The sequence below is a fragment of the Anarrhichthys ocellatus genome, unplaced genomic scaffold (assembly GCF_004355925.1).
Source record: "Anarrhichthys ocellatus isolate YVR2014 unplaced genomic scaffold, GSC_Weel_1.0 scaffold110, whole genome shotgun sequence".
Lineage (NCBI taxonomy): Eukaryota > Metazoa > Chordata > Actinopteri > Perciformes > Anarhichadidae > Anarrhichthys > Anarrhichthys ocellatus.
Window position 1 is genome coordinate 160,535 of NW_022280140.1, and position 10,968 is coordinate 171,502.

Below are 10,968 nucleotides of genomic sequence, written 5' to 3' on the forward strand. Positions count from 1 at the left end.
CCTCCCTCTTCTTCCTTCCATTCATCAAGCAGGTCATTGAACAGGGAGGAGGGGGGGCAACCCCACCGAAACTCATATTAAACTCCTATTTATTCACAGAAGAGAGTTCACACACCTTATTAGTCTGGTGCATTGATGGTGGAAAGTCAATTACCATAATAGGATGATTACACATTACAATGGGGAGTGGTGGGCCTGGGAAATCACAAGTTATTGCATAAACCATATTTTTATGGCTGTACTTTATTCTCTTTATAAAGGGCTCAGTTCACCCAAATTATATCACAAAAAAGAACATATTTTCTCATTTGCCTCTGCTATCTGGTCACGCAGGTGGTGTGTTTTGAGATAAGTTACGTTTGTGCTGTTCAAAGCATTACAAATGAATCCATAGAGAGAAAGTAGTTCCAATGAAATCTGGTCCTATTTATGGCAAGACACATGGCTGCTAAATGTTTTAAATGTCATTAAATCCTGCATTTATATCTCTTGTGGCCTGTTGTGCCTCACTGTGCGTTTGTTTGCCTCAAAATGGTAAATATTCCTTCTGTAAGTTTGGTAATCATAAAATGTAAAGTTAGTACAAACGAGTGGGCTGTTTCATGCTAACAAATTCTTATTAGCTCACTGTTGAATCCAGAATCCCTAGTTTCTAAGGATGGACAAGCTTTTATTAAAGGTATACTCGGGCAATTTCTGATAAATAATAATACATCTACCAGCAAAAGTAAACACAATTATCATAGTAGCTTGCTAAACAGACAAATGTTGGCCTATGTTGCAAGTGTAAAGAAAGCCAAGAGGGTTTAATATTTGTGTTCAGGCAGATATTAATAAAATATGTGAAGTATAAGCAACATAGTATATGTAAGCAATTATAGTTACAGCTTCTTTCCGCTGGCCGTCACTCTCATGAACAATGAATCAGTCATACTGCACTATTAGCTCAATTCCATTGTCATTGTTGTTGGTTTATGTTCATATATATACTTTTGGATATATATTTATATTTATATTGTAGGCTACATAGTCGTTTAAATGTTCATACTTACATCTGTTCTACTCCTCTTGTTGTTTTATTTTTTATATTTTTCTTGTTAATTGTAAACTCTATGTACGTTGAGAGCAATGTGTAAACCGGAGTCAAATTCCTTGTATGTGCACGCACACATGGCCAATAAAGCTGGTTCTGATTCTGATTACTTATTTTTCTTCCTGCGCATTAATATTTAACGGTGGCAGGACTAACGGTCTGCGCATTAATATTTAGCCGCACTAACGGTCTGCGCATTAATATTTACAATTAACTGTCAACCAGTAACAGGTGCGCGCGTGGTACCGGGAACTCACCACTTCGGGTTTTCGAACGCGGATCCAGCCAATCAGAACGGACCCGATTGCAAACTCTCCCCGCTCCGTGATTGGTCGATCATTTCCTCCTCAGTACTTGAGGAATGCAAAGCAGTTGGCTGGTGCCGTATTTGCCCAATCGATGCCTCGGCCACGGAGCACGGCGGACCCCGTGTGAGGAGCAGTGTGTGTCGGAGAGGCGGAGGGAGCAACATCAGCCGCGTACGTGGAGCGTTTGGAGCATCACACACTCTGCACCGCAACGATAAAAACTGAAATAACGCGACTGTAAAAATATTTTTTAAACGCGTCCTCTAAACGGTTTTATACGCTTTTCTTTGTGTTGTTGTTTTTTGTATTGTACTGGAGGGGGACGACGAGCGAGGCTTTTCACTGCGGCTGATCAATTCCCCTTTTTCCAGACCTGGGATTTACAATGAGACATGTAGGTGACACGTTCTCCTTCTCAATCCGGGAATCACGATAGCGAAGACGGCGAAGAGGAAAGCAGGTAAAAAAATAAAATAAAGATAAAACCCCCAAAACCCCAACCTTGGTGAGCACCGCATGTTGTGAATTGGAGTGATATCACACCTTTTAACCGTGCGTAACTTCTAAAGATGTCACATTTGTTTAGGAGGAGAAAAAAAGGGAGGAGGGGGGTCTGAGAGTGTCGTATTAACATCATCACATCCTCAATGCTCTTTTTGTTGTTGTTGTACCTGACGGGTGATGTTAACTTAAAGGCGTCATTGATGCCACATTTGCAGCAGCTAGGGCGCATGTGTGGCACTGCAACGTTTGCGCTTTATTGTTGCGCCTCCATTGATTTATTAAGGGGGGGAAACATTTAGTCAAAGTCATACGAGGCACTATTATTTCTTCTCGGGTTTCGACACCAAAAGGATGGGGGGGGCAGCACGGTGACGGGTGCCGCATCTATAGGATCAGCATCCTCTCTGTGGAGCCCCTGCGTAAAACACAAAACGGGTATTTCTATTTTGAATTTTTTGCTGCCGTTTGGTCGGTGTGGTGCTGCAGCAGTGTGTTTAAAGACGAACAGGTTTCATCATGAGGCTTGTTGTCTCATCTGCTGCTATGCATAACGAGCAGTACAGTAACGCCTCGCCATAATGCAACAAAACCCTCCCATTTTGTGGCTCACTATGGAGCCCTGAATGCAGCAGCGTCCATACATGCAGCCACCTAGCAGCTTCACTGTGTGTGTGTGTGTGTGTGTGTTTGTGTGTGTGTGTGTGTGTGTTGCTACAAAGAAGTCATGAAGTAAAAGACAGCTCGCACACACATGGGTGCCATGACTGGCTCCGGTGTGAGCATAATTGCCTCATGAATGCTAATGTATCATGCTAATGCAGAGAAACACTGCAAACTAACTGCCCCCCCCCCCCCCCCCCCCCCCCCTGCACTGCTGCCTAGCAGGGCTCACAGGTGCTCAGGTTAGCCTAACTTACTGTGTTTGTGCATGAGTGTGGGTGTGTGTAGGTGCGTGTCTGTGGATGATATCACGGTGCATAGGTTGCAGGGCCATGTGTGGTTGAGGATGTGTTTTTTTTTGTAGCCAGGGTTTTTTGGAGGTGCTGCTCACCTACACCTGCTGCCACACCGGTGTTGCTAAAGTGAGGCTACGTTAGAGAAGTGCTTCACATCCTCCATCATTAACACAGGTGGAATCGACCCTTTCGGACACATTATGAAATTCTTATGTGTTGCTTTACTCGCAGCAAAGTGATTAATTCAGTTTCAAATGCAGTCGAAAAAACACTTCAAATCTGTGGAAAGAGTCCTGGGTGATGTCCGACTAACAGTCCACAACTCAAAGATATTAAGATTAAACGGAGTGCAGATGCAAGTAATGATTATTTTCATTATTGGTTCATCTTGTAATTGTGTTTGTGATGAATGTGTAAGTTGTTTTAGTCTATAAGATGTCTGAAAAATCAGGACAAATGATTTTAAATCGCTTTGTTAGTCTGTCAAAAACTTAATTTTCACATATGAGAGGCTGAAACCAATTAACACTAATGACGTTTGTTAAGGTTGTTGGAGATTGATTTCTTCTGATTGATCAAACAAATCCTCGACTATAGATGTGAGCTCTCTGTGATCGGTTCCTCAAAATCACGGAGCAAAAGCTTCTACCGAGAGTCTCTCTCTCGCTCTCTCGCTCAGAGAGAGAGAGAGAGAGAGACCCCGCTGTGAATACAGATGCCCCACAGCTCAGGGATCGCACTTTCAGGCTGTTTGCATCTCTGCGTTTTTTTTTTTTTTTTGAGAGTAAAATCAACACGTTCACGCCCACTCTCTCGGGAGGGGGCTGTTGAAAGGCATTCTGGGACAGCACAGGGGAACCACTGACTGAAGCGGACGGGGGAAAAGTATCGGCACCAAGTTGATGACAAACGCATTGCACATCACACAGATAGATGATGTAAGAGGGTTGTTCTGTGAAACCTCAGCAGAGTATCCTCACACTCGGGTGTGTTTTCAGGTGATACCTCAGTTCAAGTTGCCGTCTCTTTGCTGTGCGATGATTTGACTTCTCTGCTTCCGGGGGGCTCCGGTGTGCTGGAGGAGGCGGGTCGTCTGCGGCTCTTCACCATCCATCACGGTTGGTTTATGAGTCGGCGGTGATTAATCCGATAGGTAGCGGTCAGGCTTTCCAGTGCGCCTCAGAGAAGGAGCTGGAAATCGGCCGCGTACGTAGACAAACGGCCTTGACTGAACCCCCCCCCACACACACACACACACACACACACACACACTTCCCCCGGATGTAGAGGGATTTTCGCATCATCACCGGGGGTGTGGGTACAAACGGCTGACGGCACACATTCAACCTTCAGGAACAAACAATGGTATTTGTACTGTAGTGACTCCTCTTCCTGGAACCACCTCTCCCCCCCCCACACACACACACACACACACACACACACACACACACACACACACACACACTGACGTGTGCACCGACAGTTATTCTGCTAACTGTAAATGCCCTTTTGTCTAATTGCCACAGATGTTTTTTCTAATTAAAAGTGTGAACGGTGACCCGGTTGGCCTCGATGTTGGCTGCTCCCAGGTCAGCTGGGACCGTTTATACTGGAGCACAATTCGGAGCCTGCATGGCTGAACTGGAAGCTATTTAGAGTCGATCACATGCTTTATTCAAAGACGGAACGCGTTAACCGTCGAGTCCGTTCCACTAAGAGATCCGGATCGTGGCAACGCATCGGGATCCGGTCGGCCAGACCACATGCCGAGGTGACCCGGCTCACTTTGGGGTTTTGGTCTCTTTGGAGTCCTAGAAACCCAACATTTTCAGATTTTGCTGCTTCAGAATAAAAAGCTTTTAAATAACAAACTAATGGGGGACTTTTATTGTGAAGAATATATAGGAAAGGAAGTGAGTTTAATCACTATCCCATCATTCAGGTCGCTTTGTCTCTGTTGAGATTTAATAACTTTTCCAATCTCATATTATTGCTGCATTTTGTAATAGTTTATTTAATCCAAAGCTCACCCCACACAGTGCAGCTTCCGCAATTGTCTTCCTGTTCTGGCTTCATCTGGTATCTTCCCACGACCTCTTTGTCTTTTCCCGGTAAAGCGATCGTTTTTTTGTTGACTCTGCGTTTTTGGCAGTGTCACCAGCGCCCCGCTGTTCAAACCCAAAGTATTTACCGAGCTGGTTACTCATCGCTCTCGGGCCTTGGAGGGCGCGATGAGAGGCTGAAAAATGCTCCTCGCCGGACTGACACCTTCCCATTGGCTGTGAGGGTGGTGCAGCCCCCCCCCCCCCCATCCGTCATATTAACCTCCTTCAACAGATGGGACAACACCCCACTACTGCACACGCATAACAGCCAAACATTATGTTTAATTCACGCCTCCTGAAACTGTCACCAAGAAACAAACTACACCACCGTTTCCACGGGAGGGGAATAATTATCGCCCGGATCACATTGACTAATTATACAGTTTATAATCTTTTTCTTTTTTTTTCTTTTTTTTTGAAAGAAATATTCAGAGCGGTTTCGCAGGCCGACGAGCAGCAAACACATCCGTGTGATGTCTCGCGTCGTCACTCACAGTCTGTCATTCACTCTCTGCTTCACAGTTATGATGAGAAGCATATGGTGCAATAAACAGAGTGGGTGATGCGATCAATAACCTTTACATATCACACGTTCAGTATATCGATTACGCCTTTGCTGATCGCAGTTACTTAATGCGAGACATTGTTATTATTTGCTGTTTGGTTCATCTGCTGAATTTGACTTGATCGCAGTGTTACTTTGTGCTTTTGTCTCCGCACGATCGAGGACAGACGGGAGTACTCCAGTTTTAAGGCAGAATTCACATTTGTTTGTGAGGAACTGGCCGTCACCCAGGACTGACCAAGACTCCCGCAACCGCATCGTTAGCTCGTTAGCTCTTTAGCGCGCAAGTAAAGGCACACCTATTGTTTTTAAAATGGCTGAATACGCACTAAAAGCTTTACGGGGGCCTCTTCTCCGATAACGATTTGTTTGGTTTTTGAGTGTCGGATAAGGAACCAGCAATCAAAGCAGAGTACCCAGATTGGAGATCTAAATGTAATAAAAAGCTAAGGTCTTTAACTCATGTTTACAATGTTTACTGAGGTAATAAATCAAGAGAGAAGTAGAGTCATTTTCTCATAGACTTCTATCCAACCAGAGGAGTCGCCCCCTGGTGGACACTAGAGAGAATGCAGCTTTAAGACATGAAGCATCAGCTTCGCTCGCCAGAACTGGAGGTCACCGTCTGGGTCCTGACAACAACAGACGGCTCTTATCTTCCTCTTTGTCTGTTACAAATGTCAGACAAAGAGGAAGATAGTGTTTTTCATGAAGACACCCGACAGAGTTTTGTTGAAAGCTGGAGGAATGAATACGTCTACATGCAGGAAAAACACTGCGAACTTAAAGTATCAAGTTTAGAAAACATGAGTATTTACCAGACAGGAAGCATTTAACAGCCGTTGCATCATGGGAAATGTAAATTGGGATCCAGGGATTGAAAGTCTGGATATCTCTGCCTCTGCTGCATTGACTTTGTTTATTTTAAAATCTGTCTCTAGTGTTGGTGTTCGTCTGTGTTTAGAGTGATGTCTGTGAGTAAGAAAGGTAAATAATCAGTATCACGTTTTTAAAACTGCAATTTACTCAATACTGTGGTACCGTTTAATAGTAAAATTCTGAATCCAGAAGTGATGTAAATGAACCCTGTTATTACATAACAGAGGCGTTCTGTTGTGACCGGATCAAACATCATGCAGCCTGGATTACATAATGACCCTGATACTTTGTGGGTAATAAAAAAGTGAAACCTTTGAGCGCAGGTGCTCTCGGGGGTTGAACCTCACACCACCGTAAATACTGGAAGCACGTCCCTCGATGTTAGATAATGGCTTCCTGGTGTGTTGGAGCATGTTGTGCAGAGAGAGACTGTAGAAGTAGGCCAGTCGGACCGGAGCTCCTGGAACACAGAGCAGCTGTGGATGAACTCACTGTACCAGTGAGACGGACTGGAAGCTCACACCTGTCGCAGGTTGCTGGAGTTCAAATGCTGCAGGTTTCATGAAGGGAGTAGAACAATCTTTACCGTGATGTAACGACTAAATATTCAACGTTTTTGTTTTTTCCGTGGCATACGAGGGTTCTAATAAATGAGCTTGAATGCGTTTTAATGCTGCAGTCATTAAAACATCTAATTAGATTTTCATTAGATTCATGCAGAACAGTTTATCCGTACAGTGCAATAATCAAAACATTGTATTTCATTGTTGTAATTTCTCTTGTTGCCGTACAGAAAATGTAGTTTTATTGGTCGATTAATCGGCCGACTGGCTCAGCGAAAGAGCGGGTCGTCCTTCAATCGGAGGGTCGGCGGTTTGATCCCCGGCTCCGCTGGCCCATTGTCCATGTGTCCTTCTGTGTGAATGGGAACCAATGAGTGAGTTGGTCCTGATGGACTCAGTGAATGAATGGGTGTGAATGGCATGTAGTGTTAAAGCGCTTTGAGTGGTTCATTTTAAGAAATTCATCAAGCAAATATGTGCAGCTGCTTGTATTTATACAACAGGAGTGTTTGAGGACTTTTGCCTCTTTGTTGAATAAAAAAAGGTTTGAAGACTAAACATTTCTGTACGTGTGAAGTGTAGTAAACCTATTGATTTGCTACAGAAACGTGGCTTCTGCACCAAATCGTATCTTAAGTGGTTCATGTGTTTATCGGCAGGAATTTAATCTGCAATTATTGCGATAATCAACGAACTGAGTTTTTAAGAAAAGATGCCAAAAAGGATTTAACGCATTATAGAAATCTGAACTTTTGGATTGTTGGTCAGAAAGACGAAAGAAGACATTTTGATGAAGTCACTTCAGCGTCTTTGATTTTGTGTTGAGCCTCATTTTTCCTGTTTTTTTTAATGTTTTAAAAAGAGAAACTGATTATTTGCTGAAGTCATTTATCAGGAAAAAACTGGCAAAGATTTACAATTGATGAAATGTGAGGATTTTCTATCATTTGTTTTTATATCAACAATTGTGATTCGATATCGTTCCTTTCTCACGTCGCTCGTTCTTGCTGAACTTTGAGAACTTTTACTTGCATGTCACTCAGAAATCGGATAGTTGTTTTATTGTTGTTTTTAATTTTGCCTTAAACCTGAGTGTTGTTTAAATATGAGGCATTACCAGAGTTCATCAAACACCGTTAGCTTTCCTTGTGTGTATTCGTTGAGGCGTGATATGTTTAGAGCTCTGCAGCGACACTTCAGCCCACCGAACACCAGATGACTCCGGCAGAAACAAATCGTTGGGACATTATGTGGCGTCGTTCTGATGAGTTAATGGAAGCTCGGGACTTCTCGAATACTGCTCGCTCCACAGGATCCTCCGAAAACTAGGCTGCATTAATGGATTTTTATTTTGAAACCAGTTTTTTTTTTTTTTTTTTTTTTTTTATTTTTTATTTTTTTATTATTCCACCACCACATGCATCACTGTGTCAGGACCAAGGGCAGTGCATTGACCTTTATGGGCGGAGTTCACAGCAGCTTCGCCTCAGTCCACATTAGAAAGCAGAGCCACGCTGCCGCTGCTGCTGCTGCTGCTGCTGCTGCTTGCATGCCCTTATGCACTGGCACATTTCCCAGCATGCTTCAGAGAGGGAGGGAGATGAGAGGAAGGAGGCGAGGGTTGAGAATGGGGTTAAAGAAGAGGAAGATCTGCTGCACTAACTCTGCAAGGGGAGGTCGGGCAGTACAGTATGTACAGTATACAGCTGCTATGTGGTCGGAATCAATACTAATATTTATTCTGTATCAATACATCACACCAAATGGAACATATACATAATAATGCATAAACTAATCAATTTCTCTTAGAGCCGCAAGTAACACATTTTTCATTATTGAATAACCCGTCAGTTACTCTATTTTGAATTCTTTATTCTTCTTCTGACCAACAGAATAAAGTCCAAATACATAAAATTTAGAATGATTTAAAACAGAAAAGAGTCAAATAGTTTGAGCAGCTGAAAACACTGAATGTTGCTCGTTGGCGACCCGTTTCAGTATTCACATGAATAGAAAACAACTTTAAAAGCTTATTTTGTTATTTCTTAATCACAATATGCACAATATTAATAAATGGACAACATAGCTTTGTAAACATGATAGTAAACATGATATGATAATGTTATCACTATACCATCACCTAGAGTTAATAAATTCTGTAGACGAGGTCAGAAGTTTTAAATTCCACAGTTCTAGATACAAATGTGATACCGAGTTAAAAGCAGAACATTAATCACTTAAAGCTAACGTTAGCAAGTTAAACGGCTCATAATTCCCTCTGTTATCTATTTTATATTGCTGTGAAAACATCTCCTTCAAACAACTGGATTAATACGATTCTAACACATTATGATAACGTTTTAATTTACCTTTCGTCCAGTACTAATTTTAGCTGAATAGAGCTTGAACAGAACTCAGTGCAACTCCTGTTGGCGTAAAGCGGCATTGACTTGGTCCCCGAGTATCGGTTCTTGTGACATCCCAGCTCTAAATGTGCTGTTTCCAGCATCACTAACACGAGTTGATGAATGAACACAATAGTGCGTGTTTGTTGTACCACAGGGAGGTTTGTGTGTCTACAGTCACTCTGTAAGCCGGAGGTTCTCTGCTCCATATGTGCTCCTGAACTATAGGCGGAGAGGTTCTTCGTATATGAAGCACAATATGGCATCACGTCTCCGTGCGTTTGAATCACTCAGGGAAGCATTACTCATGCTTTCAGGGATTGTAACACACGGTGCCTAAAAATAACTGTTTTTGAAGTGGATTCTCTTTTGGTTTGTATGAATTAGATCAGATCAACATATGCAGAGCGTGCCGTCAGCGGACCGTCCCACAAATCACTGCTCACACCTGCAGCCTTATATCACCTCAAGTTCATTTGCTGGAGCACAGTAGTGGGAGAAGTACTCCGATCTAATACCACGGARTAAGAATACTGTGTTACAAGTCCTGCATTCAAAATGTTACTTAAGTAAAGGTACAAAAGTATTGGAGTCTGCCACATGCTGGAGTAGACCACATGCTGGAGTAGACCACATGCTGGAGTAGACCACATGCTGGAGTATACCACATGCTGGAGTATACCACATGCTGGAGTATACCACATGCTGGAGTATACCACATGCTGGAGTATACCACAGTATTTTGGCAGCTCCTGTTGGCAGGAAGGCAGAGCAGCACGGAGACCGGAGAAAACAGGAAGTGATGCAACAACTTTGGGATTAACGGATCCATCTATCATCTGGTGATGTTTTGGAATTGCATAAGAAATGTTTGGTCAGGAGGCGTAAACAGTATTTCCAGTATCGTATTTAGTTTGAATATCCTTTAATAACACGCGGTCCTAATTCAATTAAAATCACATTACTTGGACTTCCTGCATGACAGTGTTATCTTTAGTGTTCCCCATCAGTATGAAAACAAAAAAACAGCCAATTAAACTGTCACAGACTTCCTGTTTAGAGATAACATCAGACTGAGGAAGAAAAATGTGCTCGGAACGTCTCGGATAAACAGCAGCACGTTTAAGACATGATTGGACTCAAAGGTGTATTTGTGTGCACATGTTGGATTATCTTTCTCTCTTTATTGAACGAATGCACTCGTTACCTCGAAAGCTGGTAGAAGTAATCCAGTCAACGTCTCTCCACAGTATGTTTCAAAATAGCGCAGAAAATGTCATCTTTATCTACCGCTGCTAAAGGCATAGCATTGAAGCACATACAGGAAGTGATGAGTAGTTCAGAGGAATACTTCACCCTCAAAATGATCATTTGTGTATCAACTACTCGCCTTTTTCTTCTTCTTTTATTCCTCCACGGTGAACGTTGAATCCCAAAAAATGGAGAAAAAAGTCTTGTAGCAGCATCTTTGCTAAAACCTGACTATTTAAATCCTTAATGTTTAGAGAACGCCAACCGTTTCTTATGCAACACGAATATACAGTATCTCTATTTACAGTGTGTGTATATATACAGCATATGTGTGTGTGT

The 10,968-nt window shown here is 42.7% G+C and overlaps 1 protein-coding gene across 4 annotated transcripts in view; it reads left to right on the forward strand.

Annotated features, from left to right (window-relative positions):
• Positions 1-1,440: 1,440 nt before the first annotated feature.
• shisa7b (shisa family member 7) overlaps positions 1,441-10,968 on the forward strand; it is a 36,889-nt gene continuing 27,361 nt past the window's right edge. For 2 of the 4 annotated variants that reach the window (XM_031876486.1, XM_031876491.1), the window contains exon 1: positions 1,441-1,861. The gene's annotated coding sequence lies outside the window, so the exon portion shown is untranslated. The other 2 variants (XM_031876488.1, XM_031876490.1) reach the window with 2 other exon arrangements.